Here is a 21,909-nt window from a genome sequence, read left to right on the forward strand (position 1 = left end):
TGCATATTCCTCTTCACTTTGAGTTTGAGCTTAGGACCTCTATCATTGCTCTCCATCTCACTCTATTATTCTCTTTCTTTGATATATTGCCGATTGTTTTTAGTTCGTTTGTAACAGGCCTTAACCAAGTTATTAAAAGCGTTTCTATATGGATATAAAAATTGCATTGAGTTAAAAGGCATTGCGTTAGGGCTTTGCGTTAAAAGTAATATTTATACTTATTCAAAATTATAAATATTACTTTTAACGCAATGTTACTTAAGGTTTGTAAAGTACTTAAATACTTATGCAATGGAGATTTAGCGCACAGAAGAGGAGAAAGAAAATCTCCCATTTGAACTACAGATCAATTTCTAAACGCACAAGCCAAAGGTTTATTTCTAGCAAAAATAACAACACAAGTGGTTTCTTAGGAAAAGAAAGTGTTCGAAAAAATCCACTAAAATTGATGACATTTTGAATGTACTTTGTTCAAGAAGAAGTTTGGGTTACACGACAATTCACTTCTAGGAACAAATCAATTTTGTTGCAATGGAAGAAATTCATCACGTATTCTTTATTTTTCTTCTGGGGATAAGTTTGGTCTTCGTGATCCAAAAAAGGTGTTATTCTTTCCTCTTGCTAATTTGCTTTTGATTTCTATCACTTAGGTATGTTACACATTTACGGAGAAGATGTATATATATATATATATATATATATATATTTATATATATATATATATATATATATATATATATAAAAATTATTTTTTATTATGCGTCGATATTACTAAAAAAATTCATTTAAAAATGAGTTTGAGATTACAGAAAACAGAGAACAAACTTACCGATATGGAGAAAAAATTAAATGTCTGAAAGGTAAATATATTGATTTAACAGTTAACACAAATTCGATAAGAACAAAAAAAATATAAAAATGCATTTACGGCTTATATTGTATAAGAAATTTGTTAAAAAATTAGATTTCGAAAAAAAATATATGAATCACATTAGACAGGGTTATTCATAATTCCCTCCGGGCAGGAACTGGACTATCGCATTGATGTATGCCGTGTGACCAAGGGTTCATACATAGAACACCTGTAATGTATGTAAGTAAAACTTGAATAGCTTCGGAATAATTTTATATATTTCTTTTTTTCATATTCGTCTTCTTTTTTTTACTATAACGCTTCGAAACCCCGGAGGGAATTATGAATAACCCTGTATTTCAGTGCTGTTATCTATGGGATAAACACATTAATAAAATAAATTGGAAAAATTTAAGCGACAAGCCGCATAGTTGGAAGAAAAGTTAATAAAAACAATATAAGATAGATTTAAATTTTAATATCATAAAAACTAGTATTCTAATAGGTAATATTTGTAGAGCGCAACTTACAAACGTAACTTATGAATAAACACTTTTATTGGTTTTCTTTCTCTCATACGGCGACTGTTTATAAATCAGAGCCTACATACATGGATTAATCAAAGTAAGGTAGGTAAAAACCCTATTTCAAAATTTGAGGGTTTTTTTTTACATCGTACAAAAGCGTACAATGATGAGAGAACATCTCCGTCTTATCAAACTTGTCTACATCAAACTTGGTCAGGCTCTTATTCTTCTGAAAATATTTCCTTCCATGAACTTCAATAAAGCTACCTGGCTGTGGCTTAATACAACCCAGATTCAAAAGAAATGCCCATCTCCTTTTAATACTTGGGCTCTACAGCCTATGACCGGCCAAGGTTGTCACAATAAGTTTTTGCCATCTTGATCTATTCCGTGCCATGATCATCCAGTTAGTTATTCCTATTATCTTAAGGCCATTCCACCGAAATGGAAAACCGAAATGACTCCGGCATAGGGAAGTCGTTTATCGACTTTATCCTTCCTTTATAGATTTTTCCATTCCATTAAAGTCTACATGTATTACTTGCATTCATAGGGGGCGACTGTTCATAATTCATAGCCCATAGAACAATTAAAATTAAAAATAAAATTTAAAAACTTAAGTTTAAAAAAGGCTACTATTCATTAAGAAGTTTACTTAATAAATTAATTGTTCCAGTATAAAAAGTCTAATTTCTAATTATTCCGAGCAATGACTTTAGAGATAGTTTATCAATTATCATAATTAGTTTTTACCTTAAAAATTAAATCAGAGCTAATTCCATAACCGGAAAAAAAAATATGTATGAACATCTAAAAAAATTTTAGTGTTGTAATTGGTTTAAAAATGTTTTAAAATGAAATTGAAGAAATGAATAAGGAAATTAACTGTTAATTAAATCTGTTTTAAATCTGTAAGTCTAATTTAAAAACTCTTTATAATTGGAATTATTCGTGAATAACCTAAGAATCTGATAGGTAATAATATTGGAAAAAACTTATTTGCTTTGTTGGAATTGAAATAAATGCTTTTTTTTTAATTGGAGAGTTAAAATAATTTTTTTTGTCAATTATTTTAAATGTAATGTTCTGATCTTCATTAGTATAAATATTCATAGAAGTTAAATCTAGAAAATTAGCTGAAAAATTTCAAATATTAGTTTTGTTAAGAATTGATTCCCTTGGATAAATTTTCTAAGTTAAGATATTAAAATCCTCAAAATTAATAACCGAAAGATCATCAGTAAATCTGGGGAAAAATGAATTAGTAGGAATGCTAACAAATGATTCAACAAATCTATACTCTTGGAGAAAAAGAAAAATATTGCAAGCATCAGAATTAAATTTATCTGGCATGGGAATGCCATTAGTGTGCATAAAAAGATAGTTTTTGAATTAAATATAATTGTTATTTAGGTTAATATAAACTAGAAATTTCCTGTTCACTTCATCAATAATATCATTAAGATTGAATAAGCCATGAATTCGAAGTAGGCCATTAAGAATTTTATTAGTTGGAAGGGAAGTATCTAAGTTTTCGAAATCAAAACTCTACAGAAAAACATCATTATTTAAGCATTCTAGTGTTTTTAAAACCAGTATGCTATTATTAATATTCCAATTTAGGTGGTTATTATTTTTAGTATGCTTACTAATTTTATTATGCATTTTCTTAAGAGTATTTTCAAAAAGTAGATGACGATTTTCTACATGTAACGATTTTCAATACATGTACATTCGACATGTGCGATTTTCTACAGGTTTTCTACGTGTATTTACGCCACTAGCAATAAACCTGAATATAGTTACGGCTTTGTGGAATTTTGGATTCGTAAAAAGAAAAGGATAAACGTTAATTATTATTTAGTTTAATATTAAGTCTTTTATAGATAGTCTTAATTTTATAAATAATATCATCACTACTGTTGTTGAGTTTTTCGTATGTGATACTGCTGCTAAATTCATTAGAAAGAAGTTGTTCAAATTAGTTTTAAAATAATTATTGATATTTCTCCCCATTCATAAAAACCATCAATTGGAATATTATGTTTGTAATATAACTTTAAAATAAACTTATAGAGATTTTTTGTCAAATTAGAAATAACCTTATTTTTAGAAGTTGGAAAAGAGTGCCTTAGCTTAGAATCTAAGGACGCATTTTTTTTAAAATTTTATCATTATCAATAATATCTAAACCACCAGTATATATATCCTGGTGATTTTTTGGAAACATGACAATTCTTCAAATTTAAAGTCTTCAAAATAATCTAATTTTTTTGTGTAATTATTTAGTTACATTTATTAATATCTTACAGACAGCAGTGTAGTTTGTTGGAAATTGCTCAAGAAAAAAAATAATAAAATAGAAATTCAGCAAATTTTGAATGGCAGGAAAGTGACATATTAGCTCAGAAGTAAAGAAAACAGTCATTTTAAGCAAATAGTAAGTAACTCAACTTAAGAAACTCAAAAAGACAGAGTTACAAAGTTAATTTCCGAAAATAATTATTGTGGACAATTTCAACATACCGTCTCTTCTCGGCTTCTCGTTTTTTTTCCTCTGATATTTATTGTTACCTCGGATATATATCAATACAATAGTGTGAGGAACAATCAGAAAAATATTTTGAAACAAAATAAAATAGAACACATTAAGTAATAAATATCACGTAAAAAACAGAAAATAAAATATAAAGAAAAAACAGAACAACACATAAAATGAAATCTATAAAGCGAGCAACGAATTCAAATGAACTTACATGAACGGGAACATTTTCAAGAATGATTTAAAATATTTTCGTAATAAGATTGCCAGATATATATATATATATATATATATATATATATATATATTGAAAAAGTGTGAGAAACAGAAAAAACTATTGGAAAACCGATTAGGATGATTTGCCCGAATTAAAATGGGGGAAAAATATCGAAACAAAATGAAAACAGTAAAAGATGTACGTGGGAACGAGGAAAATCCCCGAAATGAGTGAGTTGATGATTGCTCGAAACTCATAATTGAAAAAAATATGACCATGAGCAATATTAAAAATATGAATTTCTTGACCAGGGAAAGTATGACTTTCTTATGAAATGTAGGGCACTATGAAGGAAGATCATCTCTATAATATTTCGTCAAAAAAGAGAGCATTTGAGCTAAGCGGAACAAAGGAAGTGGATAATCTATCTGAGACAGAGGATACCCACCGAATTTATTCTAAAATGTAAAAATATTAAAAGAGGATATCTGCCCAGAATAAATTTCTGAAAAAAAAGAAATGTTTGATGAATAATACAAAATAAATGAAAGAGGGGCAGAGTATTTTAAAGAGATACTAAATAAAAAAGATGCAACAAATGCTGTTCAGGAGATAAACGAATCTAATGTTGATGATGATAATGGAGAGCCTTTAACTTTTGAAAAAATAAAACAAGCTATTAAAAAAAGTTAAAGGATAGAAAGTGAGCAGGAAAATACTCAATTATGGCAAATTTACTGAAACAAGGAGGTGAAAACTTAATAGGATTTACATAAACATTTTGACAGTGTGTGGATTAAAAAATTGATGCCAAATAAATAACAAAGATCAATTATATTTGCCCTATACATAAAAAGGAGATATCTTGATGTGTAAAAACTGCTAATATCGCTTTTGAGCACTTCTTATAAAGTACCCTCATGAATTATTGCAAATAGATGGTAACCCTATACAACAAAAAAGAAAAAAATAGGCGACTGCTAATGAGATTTCAGAGCTGGTAGGTCTATTGCTGACAGAGGTTTAGCCCTAGAAATATTCTGGAAAAGTTCTTTCATCAAAACATCAACTTATATCAACTTTTTTTTATAGATTTTAAGCAAGAACATGATTGTAAAATTAGAAACTGTGCGACATCTTAAATGATTTTTAAGTATCAGGAAAAATGATAAGACTTGTAATCACAGAGGCTAAAGTACACTGAAAGCTCTCAAGAAACTTTGTAATCGATACAGGGTTAGAATGGGGTGATGAACTGTCCACAATAATTTTCAACTTTTGTTTAGAGCACATAAAAAGAAAAACTTATTCTTGTTGAGAGGGCACAAGAATAAACTGATCGTTATAACTTTTTGCATTTGCAGATGATGAGGATTTGATGTGTAGAACAGAAAAATATCTAATTGAAAGTTATAAAGATTTAGAAAAAGAGGGACTCTGAGACTTTTAGTCAACAAAGAAACAACTAAATACATTGTTATGGACAGAGGAAATGGATTAATTTCGAGTTCAGTAAATATTGAACTTGGTTTTTTAAGTGTGATATAATTTTTAATATCCTAGTTCAATTATCACTGAAAATTATCAATTAAATCCAGTGATAAAGGTTAGAATGGCAGCCGGAAAGAGGTTTACTTTTCAATGCTTAATTTGCTCTAAATCCTCCTTCCACCTTCGTCACATATGAAGCAGAAACTTGAACTAAAAAATATTTATTACCTTTGAAAGAGAGATTCTAAGGAAAATATATGGACCAATCATGGATGGAAACGAGAGGAGAATTAGGAGTAATTAAGAGTTAAGTAAGCTTTATAAAGAAAAGAAATAAAACATAATAAATATAATAGAAACAAAAAGGAATACAATGTCTCTGCCATCTGGAGTGAATTATTGATGAAAAAGCAACGAAGAATAAGGAAAGACTAGTGGTGGGGAAGGGCGTACGTCCCAGGAAGAGATAGCTAGATGAATTAGTGGGAGATCTGAAAATTATGAAAATCAAAAATTCGGATGATAAAGTCTAAGGTAAAGAAAAAGTTGAGCTGAGTGGTAAAGCAGATAAATGTCCTTCATGGACTGTAGAGCCAAGGAGTAAGTAAGTAATAAAATCCTTTTGAATAAATATTTATTGCCTTCTTACTTTGATCGACAGTTAATGCACATGTATAATGTTTAAAGTACGTGAAATGACAAAATTTCTTGAGATTTTATTATTGAGACTTTGATTACATTATTATTGAGAATTTGATTATTATTGAGACTTTGAAATTTTAGAATTTAATTTCAATTTATTTGGAATGGAAAACATATATAAATATATAAAAGTCATAATTAGAGTTATAATAATTTTTAAAATCTAATTATTGCAAAAATTAATAGTTTTTTTACATTGTGTTTGTGTATAATAGATACTTTAAAAAGTTAAGACTAATTTCAAACGCAAGAAAAGAATTATACATTAATTTGAGATTCTATCAGATAAGAATACCTTCTCAATAACTCCAAGTTAAGTCTTCGAGGAAAAGCTTATTTCGGTTAATTTTGGATCTCGACCAGTCAGAGAATGTTACTTATATGTCGTAACTCTCTAAAGAAGTTAGATAGAAGGAACTTTAACATTACCATCTTATACAATTCATTTTTAAACAACAAACAAGTCGGAACGTAGCAATTTGGATGGTCAATAAATTATTTTTCTATCCAAATAACTACAAAATTTACGTGTCATGGCCCGGAAGTGAAATTTCAGATGTCATCTAGTGCAGAGCTCTTTTTATATTTTAAGTACTCTAGCTAATCAGACAGTCGCTGAAATTTCAATTGACTAAACTTATATCGTATTAATAATATGGAGATAATTCCTGATTGTGGCAAAGCTGTCAGGAAATAATTATCATTTAATTTCTTATCTGGTTCCGAACTGTAGAGGACGTTTAAAAACTCTAGTTTTTCTAACAAAATGGTCTAAATTGTTACCAGTGATTAATTAACTATGAGATAATATGGTGATAAATTGCAATTGTAGTAATCAAGAAATGACGAAAACTTACTTTATAGTCAAGCAGGAAGATAATCTTTTAATAGTACTCTTTTTCTTAGTATTCAGAATATTATCAGACGTTAAATACACTTGACAGGCGTTTCGCTATTAATTCTGCTTGCAGCAATCGAAAAATGTTTGCAAATAGTATATTAGAATCCAGCAAAGGGCTTCAGATAATATTTGAGTGATTTAGATTTGATTTTAATCTGGTCAGAAAATTTTGATTGATTGTGAATTTTCTTTGGTGGTTACATATCGTGATAAATTCTGCTGTTAGCGGTCTGAAAATGATTGAATCTTGCTTTGACATACGCCAAAGATCTTTTATATGGTTTTGAATGCTCTACATACTGCAATATTCTATCGACATAAAGATTCATTCATTGAAATCCTATCGTAAAGATAGTAAATTTCCATTGAGAAAATGAAAATTTAATAAAATATAAAGTTTTTTAAGTTAAAAATATTTAAGTGATGAAAAATATGCTAATAAAATAATGATAAAACTTTTGTAAATCTTATTGTGTTGTAAAGTTAATTAATATTTTGTGAAGTTAAATTTTTTAAAATTAAAATGCTATTTATTTTAGTTTTTTTAAACCTATCTTTAATTCAAATATCGCAAAATAGTAAAAACAAATCGATGTCACCAACCGTTCGATGCAACCGTTCCATTATTTTTCTCCTTTGCAACTGCTATGTTTTGGACAATTATGAAACTATTGTCGTTTATAACTAATTTTAGATATCAGGAATTTTAATTCATGGAAATTATTATTTTTTTGGATTAACCTTTTTAGGTTAATGTAACCACATATTTTCCTTAATTTTTTGTCATGCATATTGGGACGTTTTACTTGAAAAAATGCTTTATTAACACATCACGTTTTATTTTATACGATATTTGAACTTGAAAGAATTTGAGATTATGCTCAGAATTTGAAAATAATTCAATATACAATTTTTAATTTCTTACGTAATACTAGAAATATATTGATAATCATTATGTTTTTACAAGGAAGCTGCTTTCATTTCACAAAATATAAGGGACTTCAAAGCAGTTAAAATTCAGTTGAAAAAGAAAAAAATATAAAAGTGAAAACATGAATCAAATTAGAAAATAAAGTTTCGTAAAAATATAAGAAAATTTTTTTTAAATATATTTCGTATTTTTTCTCTTATATCTTAACTAATAAATCTAATACGTACTCTGTCTCAAATATTTTTTGGATTTTCAGTTGTATAATAATATTGATTACTTTTTCGAACATAGAGTTATTTGTGTAAGAAGGCTTTCCTTTATCAAACGCCTAATCGCATTAACTAACGGCCAATTTACTTTGGGAAAACTCAGATAGTCAATCTCTTGTCTAAACATTTGCTCTCTCGAAGGGGGAATTTCTATTCATTGGAATAAACCGCAACTCGGTTATCCCCATTAATAGATGGAGCCATCTAACCATTGTTTTTTCTTTGAATAAAGCTGTTCTCTCATTACTTTCAGAACAAATAAATAATGTTTATGTAAGACCATATACTTACTTACAACTTTTTGTTTGAAGCTGAAAAAATAGCTTATCTATAAAAATGAGTCTACGAGTTGCTCATATAAATCCACTATCATTTGAGCTAGCTTCCTGAAATTCGTACAGTGGATGAAAGATCTTAAAAATCATTCTAATGTATCAATTAAGATCATTTGTGTGAAAAGTTTGAAAAATAGTTTTTTCTTTTAATTTTTTTTTGCCGTTTCTTCCACGCGAACTAGCCATGCACTTGAATTGAACCACGGAAAATATGTAAAGAGTTTTCACTCTAGTATTAGAGCATATAAAAAGGCAACGCGTTTTCTTTTTCAATGCACGGCAAAATAGCAACACTTGCTCAAATGAGTTTAGTGCCCCACTGTGGCAAAAAGCTTTACAACTAATATTTATATAAAATATTGCCTTTACAAAGTTGATAAACTAGAAATCATATTCTGCGAGAAATGAATATGCACGTGAATTCATGTTTGATTTTAATATTTATTCATTCAAAAAATTGAATAAATTGAATATGGGATTTTCATTTATTATACGCTTGTGCTTTCATCATATTAAAATTTGTCTTCTGAAAGAGAACACAGCTCAAAGATATTTGATAAATAAATTTTTAAAAAATGCTTGCTCATGGAATATATGCTTATTCTTGTTCTCTGGATAACTGAAAAATCATTCTAAGTTTGAAGCTAGCAATCATTTTTTGTTGGTTAATGATGTTAAACGATATATCAATCAGTAAGAACTGATTCATGGTTTCAGCTTCAATTAAGACTTCATTTAAAGGCATATGCTGCTCAATTTTATTTAAATAATTCATCATTTAAATAATTCATAATTTAAATAATTCATCATTTAAATAACATGGTCATTATTTTTCGTGATTAAAATATGGAATGATTACTGAGTCTATAAAATACTTTAAATAGAATGCTTCCATTTAACTCTATAAAAGTAATATCATGCAACTTTATTTTAATTATAGTCAAATTATCAATTAATTGAAAAATAAATTAAAATTTTTTGAACCACGTTAAATTAGGAACAACTAGCGATAACCTGAGCGTTTTGTAATACCTCAAGTCTGAATTATATGTAAATGAAGCTTCGATTTTTTAAAATTGCTAAGTTTATACGTATAAATAACGTGAAAAGTTGTGTGAACACACAGCATCGCGAGGTCTTTGGAGCGATAATTACTCATTAGTTTAGTAATGAGCGTAAGGCCCATTACCGCACTAACACACAGTAAAAATGGACCTTAGTGTGAAAACTCCTTAATTTCCATGGTTTTCAAACGTAATTTTTAAAGTAAACTGTTTGAATCCTTAATGAAAACACGCCTTTGTTCAATAAACTTTACTATTCTTCAATAATAAACCCTCCAACAAACAGTGGCATATTTATTTGCATTAAATTTATTTTAAATGTTACACTAAAAATTACGTTACGAGGGTTGCTATTTATATTTCTGGCCTAATAATGAAAAAACAAATATGTAGGATCGAAATTGGTTTTATTGTTTTTCAAAATATTCTCCATGATGATCAATACAATTTTGCATGCGTTTGAACCAATTTTCAAAGCACTTTTTCCAGTCCGATTGAGGTAACTCCAAAACATGCGTTTTGAATGCATCAACCGCTTCTTCGGGGGTCGAAAATCGTTGTCCAGTTAATTTATTTTTGATGTGTGGGAATAAGAAGAAGTCATTGGGTGCCAAATCAGGGCTGTACGGTGGATGACCATTGAGTTCGATCTTTCGCTCCGTCAGAAATGCCTTTGTTTGAGTCGATGTGTGAGAGCTTTCATTGTCATGATGAAGAATGATTCGCCTGTTCTTCTACTTTTTTCGAATTTCTCCGATGACTTGTGGGAAACAAATGGCCGTGTACCATTCAGAATTGACCGTCCTGCCTTGCTCTAACGCCACTGTTGCCACATGACCGTTAATGACGAAGAAACAGGTAATCATTTGTTTCGATGTGCTTCTTCCTCGAACAACTTTTGTTGGTTTTGCCTCGTCTTGGAAGACCCATACAGTTGATTGCTGTTTTGTTTCCGACTCATATGCATAGATCCATGGTTCGTCACCTGTGTAGATGTTTACACAGCTTTTGATGTACCTTGAACGTATTTTTCCAACATTTCCTTGCACCAATCGACAAGAGCCTTTTTTTGAGCATTTGTCAGATTAAGCGGGATCCAACGCGAACAAATTTTTTTTACGCTCAAATGTTCATGCAATATTTTATTGATGCTTGTCATGCTAATGTCCAAAGGCGCCTCTATCTCACGGTATGTCACATGACGATCTTGCTTTATCGGTTCACGCACAGCATCGATCTTTTTTGGCACAACAACGGATTTTGGACGACCTGCACGGGATTCGTCCTGGATCAAACATCGACCACGATTAAATTCGTTATACCAATTTTTTACAGTGTTGTAGGATGGCGCTTTATCGCTGAATAAAGAATTAAGTTCATCGAAGCACTCTTGTCTTGACAATCCACGTAGAAAGTTATGAAAAATAATGGCACGAAAATGTTCACGATTCAATTCCATTTTTTGAAGGAGAAGAACTTTTCAATTTACTGTCAATAACACAAATGAAGCTATAATGGTAAATCGTCTGCTGTATTTATGTTTAAAAATATCAAACTTTCGATTAAAATCGTCTGCGGTCGCCTAGCAACACTTACTGTTGCCAAGGCCAGAAATATAAATAGCAACCCTCGTATTTAACTTGATAAATTTCATACTTTTGAAAAAAAAAGGAAAGAGAATGGTATTTAGTATTAAGATGTCATATGACGGAATGCGCGGCACATTTGAGAAAGTGGGCCAAGGTTGAAGCCAAAATCCAGTATTGCATGTAGATCTTACAAGATTTTATATTTCTGAAAAAATTGGCATTAAATCCAGTGTTAGAATTTTCGCCTGTTTTTAATTTCTAGTATTTAAATAGATTTCTTATATATCAAAAATTCAAAAATTAGTGATGAAAATAAATTAAACTTCTTGTCTGTAATTGTACTATTAAAAACATTTATGTCACTAATAGAAACGTATGGTTCCTAAAATTTTGCAGGTTCCGGATACCTGGTAAAAGTTAAATTTTATACCCGACCTGGGGCCCTATTACCAACTCATCAAAATTTATTTCGTTCGGAAACGATTCCGATCGGAAACTAGCTTTCATCGGATTGCCAATTTCGTAAAACCCACTGTGCCGCAACATGAGCATATCGGAATCCGGAATCGAAATCACCATTCCGTACGATTCCGGTGAAATTGAAGTTTGTAGGCGGGGCTAACTTTGACCAATTAGAAAATTATTATAATTCTAATTTATTAATCTGGCAACGATATGTTTGTATTCTCTACTTCTATGCGAGTTAAAATCGCATTAACTTAGAACTGAAAGATTAAAAATTCAAACATTTTCAACAATTTTGTGTTCTAAAAGCCAAGTTTGTGTTTATTTGAAGTACAGAGAGTAGTGTAGAGTGAAATTACAACGTAGTATTTTCAAATGGCTTCACATACAAAAATTAATATTCGCCTGCAAACAATGATTGTGGAATACCTAGAAAACAATCCAGATTAAAATAAAAGAAGCCTTACCGGCATATCTGGCGTAATTACCACTATAAATATTAAATACCAAATCACTACTATATAAAACATGTTAACTTGCATCCATCTTCAAGTACCATAAGATAGTTGAAGGATAACGCAGTCGATAGTAAAATCTTCACACATGCATATTTCAAACAATATAGGAAATTCTAATAGCTAACTTTGGTAATTCCTTTTTTTAGCTAAGATTCTATTGTTTTTTGTACATATTTTTTTTATGTGGCTTTTGTTATTAATTTCCACAACCCGATATTATTCATTTCCACTACTGAATTTCGCCTATGAGTAACACCATTTAAAAAAAAAACTAATTTCCAATCTAAATTAATTTCTAAATTTTGTTGTCGGGATATTGGAATACCCAAAATCTTTTAAGCCGATAGATCTTTCTCTTAATAGTGTTTCGATCACTCTCTTCAGCAATAGCTGGCTGTATGACGGAAAACAGCGCCATTTTGTTCACTGAAATATACAAACTCTCATCGGAATCTAGATTTCGCTTACTCTTAATCCTGCCGGAATGGGATTCGTAATAATTTCGCATCGGAATTTAGTTCCGAGCGGAATCAAGAGCTCGTAATACGACTTAACTGACATTCACGGATTTATGACGTCACGAGAGTTTCATTTCGATCGGAATCAGATTCCGTGAAGCTGGTAATAGGGCCCCAGTTCCGGGTATCATTACATGCATGCAAAAAATTTTCAAAAAAAAGCATAATTTTCTTTTGAGCAAATATTTTACAAGATACAGCTCCAAGGAAATTTTCTGTTCGCATATAGCTAAAAAAATGTTTTTAACTTTACAGTTTTTGAAATTAATTTTGAGAAATTTTTTCTGATACTTCAATGATGTCTAAATTAGTTAAAGAATTTGAATAATTAATGACATCATTAAAAAAAAATTTATGTTTGTTTTGAAATTGTTGTCCATTAAGCTTCTGTAAAATACTCCGCCTACAAATTCAAATTAAAAAAAATTAATGTGTTTGTGCAGTGCGGAAAAAAAACGGAACATCCTGAATAACTCTTGATCTAATAATCGAACTTTCACGTTCTGGTACTCAATCTTATAGCTCAAGAGGGTGACCTCAAATATGTAATTTATAAGTGCATATGATATTTTAATGCCTCTATCACACGAGAGAAAAATAAGTGCAACTGCAAGTGTAAAGGCCTGGTTTCTTAGGACAGGACGCCGTCAGCTGGAAATCAGCGCTAACCTCTGATTGGTCCATTTGTGAGTTTGATAGTATACGTCATCGAACGCTCATCTGGAACTACAATTGCCGTCCAACTCAACTGCAGTTGGATTACAACGTGACGTTAACCACAGAAGCAATGGCGGACAACATCCAACAGCACATTGAAATCAGCCAAGATTTTGATTTTGACATTAAACATAGCTTCTTATTAAACATAGCACTCCTCATTTAACTCAGCTATAATGTGTTTTTTCTTGGACAAAGTCATTATTTGTTCTCTAAAACACTGGTCGACAATAACAAAATCAATACAAATTCAAAATAAATATTTGTTTACGTTATTAACGCATGCGCAATGAGCGATAATGTCTGCGTTGGACCGACTGCTCACGCTGAGCTAACAAAAAAGTATTTTTTTGGCGTCAGCTCTACGTCAACTTTCCGCTGACGCCCAGATAAGACGCTAGTTCTAAGAAACCAGGCCTTGAGCTAACAAACCAGTATTTTGCTGGCGTCAGCGGGACGTTAACGTCCCGCTGACGCTCAGATAAGGCGCTTGTCCTAAGAAACCAGACCTTAAGTGAAACTCTAATAAGGCCTGGTTTCTTAGGACAGGACGCCGTCAGCTGGAAATCAGCGCTAACCTTTGATTGGTCCATTTGTGAGTTTGATAGTATACGTCATCGAACGCTCATCTTGAACTACAATTGCCGTCCAACTCAACTGCAGTTGAATTACAACGTGACGTTAACCACAGAAGCAATGGCAACATCCAACAAGCAACAAGAAGCAACATCCAACAGCACATTGAAATCAGCCAAGATTTTGATTTTGACATTAAACATAGCTTCTTCATTAAACATAGCACTCTTCATTTAGCTCAGCTATAATGTGTTTTTTCTTGGACAAAGTCATTATTTGCTCTCTAAAACACTGGTCGACAATAACAAAATCAATATAAATTCAAAATAAATATTTGTTTACGTTATTAACGCATGCGCAATGAGAGATAATGTCTGCGTTGGACCAACTGCTCACGCTGAGCTAACAAAAAAGTATTTTTTTGGCGTCAGCTCTACGTCAACTTTCCGCTGACGCCCAGATAAGGCTTAGTTCTAAAAAACCAGGCCTTGAGGTCGATTTTCGCCACGTATTATGTAAAAACGTGTTTTTCACATTTTTCTATTTCACGTTTTCAGAATTCATTCAACCCCGATTTTCAGCGTACCGTCAGTCCATAGCGTATGAAAGCGCCAATCATTTTACAGGTTTGGTGAAGTACTTGCGAGTCCGCATGTGCGTCTAGTGAGCTGGGTTCGGTGAGATCCTATTGCTTTCTCATGTGCAACTCTGCTGTATTTTGCAAGATATTCTCAATTTCAGGCTTTGTTTTTCACCCTCTGAAATCGAACCGAAAAATCTCTTGATCATTTTTTAATGGCTAATATAATCAAGAAAAGAGTTCTTTGTCAAATTCTAGTTATTTTATCATGATCATGTGAAGTCTGAGATTTATTTTGCATTTTGTCAATTTACATAGTGCTTAAAAATTCTTTTTGAGTGCCTAAAATGTTCTTAAAAGTTGCTTATTTTTTGTTGAATTTGGCTCCGCACCCTGTAAAAGCATAGTTTATTTATATATATTTACTATCTAACATGCTAGCTAGGCAAGTGCGGTATCGTTATCTATGTATACGCTAAATCGAATGAGAATTAAAACAAGCTGTCTGATTTAATAGTTTAGCTACTCGAAAATTTATAAAAGTTTCATGTGTAGAAAGGACAATTTTATGACTTATACCATTTTATGCAACTGACATTGCTATCTAAACAAGTAAGGCATTTCTTCAAATTTAATTTTTTAAGCTTAATTGAAAAACATAGTCCTTTGAAATAATTCTTTAGAAGAAATGAGGGTTTAATGTATGAAATATACAATTTTTCACTTTCTTTTTGCTCATAAAATATTTATAACATCAAAACTATTAGTTCTATCAAATCAATTCTATTTTTTTAATTTAGTCTAAAAAATACATAATAAATAATGTCTATACTACTAATGTCTATACTACTAATGTCTATACTACAATGTGTCAGAATTTTATTGTCATCAAATTAATTTACATTGCATTAAGGAATCATCACGCCCGGTGGCTGAGCGGTAGCTCTTCGCGCTGTCGTGCCACAGGTCCCTGGTTCGATCCTCGGGCCGAGCAAGGTTGACTCACCCTTTCATTCCTTCAGTGGGTCGATAAATGAGTACCAAGCATACTTGGGAGCTAAACACTGGGGGTTTCACGTATGGCTGACTACCTAACCGGAACAAATGCTCCTGCATCCCAGAGCCCAAAGGTCAAGAAAACTGAGATGGGCACAGAAGGCCTTGGCCCTCTGTGGGCTGTTTCGCTGAGTTTAGTTTAGTTTTTAAGGGATCATCAATTTTATTCATTTACGCACTGCATATCAGGAGTATCACTTTTATGAAAATTATTTTTTCCAATTTCTTAGTAAAATTGTTTTTTAAATATAAGCGGATTTTCAATGTCATACTTACAATTTATTATTGTAAAATTTAAAACATTCTTTATTGATATGAGATAATTTAATTAAAAATTATAGGATTTATTTTAGGACAAATTTATTGTAATATACAGTATATAAATTAAAATTTATTTATAACTATGAAAAAAAAACAATATTTTATTAAGAACATACTTTTTATGTATCATATTATTTTGTTACAGACTTTTACATGTTTTGTTTTGCATTTTAAATAATACAAGAATCAATTTAAAAAACAAAACATTTATTGTCAAGTGAAACATTTAGAACATTATTCATTTTCATTTCTTATTTTTTAATTTCTTTCATAAAAACAGTATTGCATCTCTTTCCTTCTTCACCAGACAAACCTTACAGGATTATACGAAATATCTAAAATAAAAGAAAGAAATCACTTTTATGATAAAATTTTATCAACACATTATTAAAATAAGAGAGATTAAATACCATTAATTTGAAATCATTTAAGTCCTTAGGTATCCCCTTTAAACTTATTTTAAGTTAGACAGATATTTTGATTAGAGTTCTAAGATTATTCTATACACTAATGAAAGATGGCAGGTATATTTGGTTTTGTAGTTCTTATGTTTGGATTGAAATTTGTTTTAAGAAAAATAGATTGTATTTATGATCGAAGACTATTAAAAATTTATGTATATTGAAAAATTAGTAAGGTACACTTACATACTGTCATTGTAGAAAAGCTAAGTATCAAGAGATAAATGTGAAGTATAAAGAAAAAGTAAAGTATCATTAGTAAATCATCACACACACAAAAAACAAAGAATTGAGGGTATGAATGTAGAAACAGACAAGGAGATTGGAAATTTGCATTTTAGATTTTCAAACATTAAAAGAATTCTTAGGGAAGAATAAAATAATTAATTCACAAATAATTATAATAATAAAAAAATTTCAAATAATCGGACACATGCTTTTACAATCAACAGAAATAAAGTTTAAAATTTGAAAATAAAGAAATATAATCATTATTATATTTTATGTTATAATAATGTAACAAAGTTTGGCGAGTTGCTTGGCGAATATTTCAAAGTAAAGCTTTTCGCCAGTATAAATCTTTACATATATAAAAATAGAAATTATTTCTATTTAAAGTAATTAAAACTTTGATCGGAACAAATTATAATAAGTTTTAATTTTATTAGCTTAAAATAAATAAATATTTTAAAAGAAAATTTATCCAGAAATAGTGTACTATACTCACCGATACTAAAATGATGTGCAGGTTCCTGTTATGGTAATACATCAACTGCATTGAGATGGTTATTTCATCGTGTGAAAGTATTTTTAATGCTTTGATTTTAAAGAAAATGTTATTATTAAACTAAAAAACTATTCCGTTTCGTCTATAAAAAAATTTCATCCGATCATCCTCTTCACCAACGTCGCCGCCATTTTTATTTACATTTGTATACGTCATCACATAAAATTGAAACGTCATAAAAGCAAACGATCTGATTGGTTCATGAAAGAAATTGCCTGAACGGTTGCAGATATTTCGTGCAACCGTGATTTCTATATCACACGAGCAATTTTTGGAGAAATTTCACTTACAGTTGCACTTACACTTGCAGTTGCACATATTTTCTCTCGTGTGATATAGCCATAAGTTACGAAATCAGACACAAATACGTAATTTCTCTGAATAAACATATTTTTTTCGAAGGATTCCGATTTCTAACCCAAAAAATTAATGGAACCGAAATCTGGGAAATATGGATCCAATAGTTTAATTCAAATTTTCTGCGTCCTTTTAAGCAATTTAATTTTAAATGGCAAAATACAAAATTTGAGCAAAATCGATCAAGTAGTTCTTGAGAAATCGAATCCGACTTTTTTGAAATTCAATTTCTCAGGAACTGTTTGATCGATTTTGCTCAAATTTTGTATTTTGCCATTTAAAATTAAATTCTTTTGAATGATACAGAAAATTGTATTGTACAATGCCTAAAATTATGAAAAAATAATTAATATTTACTAAGAGTTATTTTTTGCATGAAATTATCTTAGGATAAACGAATTTAGTAATTGTGTGCAAAAATGTTTGAAGTCGCTTAAAAATTCTTGAGATATAGCGAACTACGCAAAATGTAAAATTAACATTATGGGGTGCAAAATTTTTAATCGCTCTCCTCACCAAACGGTTTCATAATTCAAAATATCGTCTGCACTAATTTGTTAGTGTATTTGCGGTCATCTCCTCGAACTTTTCTGAATGAGTTCTGAAACAGGAAGATCCGATCATTAGATCAAATGTTATTCAGAGTGGTCCATTTTTTTAAAGCACAGTACTTGCAATGATTTTATGTATTAAATTTAAGCATCAATATACTTATTAATTTTTAACTTTCCATATATTTGACTATCATATTAATTTAGTTGAAATATTTTCCAGCATTTGATATCTGAATTTGCATGACTTTCTCCTAAGTGAATTCCTTTCTATAGTGAACATATATTTCTAAGTTCCATAGGTGTCCATTGTATCAAATTTTACCCGAATTCCACACAAGAATAAAATGTTTCACGCCTTAACTAATTATTCTAGTTTGATTATTAAGAAATTGATACATTGCATGCATACCCAGTAAAATTGGCAGGGTTTTGAAACTAAAAACCATGTTAAGGTAATAACCGGGTAATAAAAAACATCTGGCCAGGTTGGCCAGGTACAGGGTCATTAACAGGTACCTGGTACATTCCTAGTTAATAACAAAACCATTTAATAATTTAGCCAAAATAGTAGAAATATCTTTAACCAAATACAAACTGAATAATCGCTTGATATAGAAAGCAATAAATAGCATATAAAAATTATTCCTTCTTATATGTTTAGAATTTTGCTAACGTTTAGCAATGGAAATTTTTATAAAATTCAGGTCTAAGGTACTTTAGCTCCTGATTCTGAAATTTCAATTTTACAGAATAAATAGTTTCAAAATTAGTTAACTTAGTTCTTTTTTCTTTTCCTTAAAAAAATAAAGAGGGAACGCTTTACTATTAGGTTTAAAAATTCCTATGATTCACTAAGCAAAAGCTGCTCTTAAATCACATAAAGTACTCCTTCAAATGTTTTGGGATGCATGAAGAGCATGTTCGAAATTCTAAACATCATGAAAGGTTTACTTTCTTTAGGGAAATACAGAAACCACGACGCAGAAACTGACCAGTGGTCTTTCCACTCCCCCTTCCTCACACTAAGTTTTGAACACTATTTGAGCTATTATATTGCGAACATTTATCTCGGAATAAATGATTTTGTCTTTTGTGTCAGTAAACTCTGCAATCATTTCAACCAGCATTATTTATTACACTCCAAGAAATCTCTTAATCCAGAAGAAAAATCCATGTCCGTGAAATACTCTGTGTAATTAATTTACGACATACATTTTATAATCCTTTTCAAAAGGAAAAAAAACATTTCTGAAAACATAATTAAGTCTTGCTTTCTTCAACTTCTCTCAAAAATGATGCATGAAAAGCAATTATATTTCTGCCTTTTCAAAGACATCAGTGCTTTTAAAAGCGTGCTTTGGAGCCATAGTTTGAATTTGCATATCTAAGCCATACATAGTAAGAGAAAAGCCAATGTTAAAAGTATGAAAAAACGCATTTGCATATATGGTAATCCCTTTCATCGTTGTTTCTCTATTTTTTAATTTCGTCCTCATTTTATAAATATCCATCTGAACGGCGCAAGCATAAAACATTTTATGAAATAATCTTTTTGTGATCTAGAATAAAATTGAAAAAAAAAAACACGTTTAGAGGTTTTTTCTATGATACTGAATGGTATATATATTTTATTTTACATTAGTATGTTTATTCATATATTTGCTTTATGCAACTTTTCTTTCCATTACAAATATGCAACTTTTCTTTCCATGCAAATGTCAAAAACAGTTGAAAGAGAATTAAAATTTACTAATAAGTATTATGGAAAGCAAAAATTTCTCCCAGATTGAAATATTGCTTTTTTATAACGCAATGTTATTTAATTTCTTTTTTTTTTTATCTATTTACACGTTTTTCATAATAAATAATTAATAGAATTTTTTTTTTAAATTTCCCACTTATGTTAAATTTTGAAAGGACAATAAAGACAAACGAACGATTTTGTAGTGCAGCGTCGATTGTTTTTTAAGTTAATTTATCAAGCATTCTTTAGTATACAGGGTGTACTGAAATGCCTCCCTTATTGTATGTTTGTAGAATCACTGTCAGAAATTAAACCACTTATCATCCAGAGATGAAGAGTAAGTTTGACAGTGAAAGGGAAAGAAATGTGGGGTACAAATGCTGTACCGAAACCGTCTTAAAATGAAATTATTTTTAGGGTACAACAATCGTACTATCTGTCCCCTAAAGGTTTAGGGAAAATATTTACCCATTAGGGGGTCATAAGTCAGGAAAAAAAAACGTTAGGGAAATCTGATGAATTAATAGTGAGAAATACTGAATGAAATCCATTCAAACCAGTTTCATTTTCACTGTTCTACCAGCGATGAATTAGGTTTTGATATTTTCAACTGCGTCTTCTTTAGTACTTTTCGTAAGGTTTTGATTGAGATTCCGTTTTTTTCCGACCCCTAACCTTTATATATTTTTGACTTACTTTTGGACAAGGTCTTTAAAAATATTTAAATATTTATTAAAGAATGACTTTTGCAAAACATCCCACGCACTGCAACCTAGTTTACGATTTTATTTGTCTTTTCTCTTATGCGATTTAATTCTTCGGGTTAGTAAGATCAGTTTGGAAATTACACCCAGCTTGCATATGAATGACAAATGAAAATTAAAGTAAGTGTTTATGCACAATCATCAGGATTTTTAGTATTGTAAAATATGTTATATATTGACGTATGTCCGAGTAGCCGAGAGGTGCAAGTCGTCCCCTTTGAGAAGGAAAGGTTCAGAATTCTATCCGCGCAGATGGAAGAAAAGGTGAATATGTATATATATGCTATTTAAGATTTTTATTTATTATTTAAATAACTTCTAAAAGTTTCTAGAAGCTTCTATGACATCATTTCTTGTTCTTTATTTAATTGTATATAAGTTCATGAGCTTCAAATAGAAACGCAGTAACCCAGTTTCATGTATTTTGGACGTGTTCAATAAATCAATCTCATCAATCATCTGGATTCTGTTTCTTTCTGTGCTACATTTGGTGGAGGCGCCTGGCAATCGAAGCAGATCAGGCCGGTGATTTAAGAAGGAGTCGTAGCTTAAAAGGCTTGGAGTTAGACTATCCGAAAATGCCTAAAGCACCTGTCACTACTCCGATTGTCCATCACATTCGTTATCCATGTTCTTTTTCTGGAGAAACCAATCAAGATCCTGGAGCAGGGCTAAAAGAATATGATCGTCACACCAAATACAACAATTGGGACGAGAGAAAATGTTTTGCAAATGCCTACTTTTTTTCTAAGTGGAGCTGCCAAGTTGTGGTTTGAAAATAATGAAAGTCTATTGACAACATGGACAGCATTCAAAACGAAATTGAAAGTAAAATTTTCTGAATCTTCAATGAGTACACATCTTTCAATCAGTGCATCGTTCTGCAAAGGAATTAAAATACCGAGCAGGGAAAGACGAGCCTTTCATTCATTCAAGCAATACTGGGATGTTGCCTTCAGGTCAACCCAAGCATAAGTGAAACAGACAAAATTTCTCATCTTATAAAGAGCATTGCAGAAATATTATTTATAATAAATAAAAGTTTTCTAAAAAAGAGTTTTTGAGAGAAT

At 30.5% G+C, this 21,909-nt stretch overlaps 1 long non-coding RNA gene across 1 annotated transcript; it reads right to left on the reverse strand.

Moving 5' to 3' along the window:
• Window positions 1–16,362: 16,362 nt before the first annotated feature.
• On the reverse strand, window positions 16,363–17,760 carry LOC147816434 (uncharacterized). The gene is made up of 2 exons (XR_015434542.1): window positions 17,361–17,760; window positions 16,363–16,507 (listed from the first exon to the last, which is right to left on the reverse strand). It is a non-coding gene; the product is annotated as an uncharacterized LOC147816434 (long non-coding RNA).
• Between the last annotated feature and the right edge of the window lie 4,149 nt (window positions 17,761–21,909).

The sequence above is a fragment of the Parasteatoda tepidariorum genome, chromosome 1, assembly GCF_982258835.1.
Source record: "Parasteatoda tepidariorum strain Cologne lab strain chromosome 1, Ptep-v5.0, whole genome shotgun sequence".
Classification (NCBI taxonomy): Eukaryota; Metazoa; Arthropoda; class Arachnida; order Araneae; family Theridiidae; genus Parasteatoda; species Parasteatoda tepidariorum.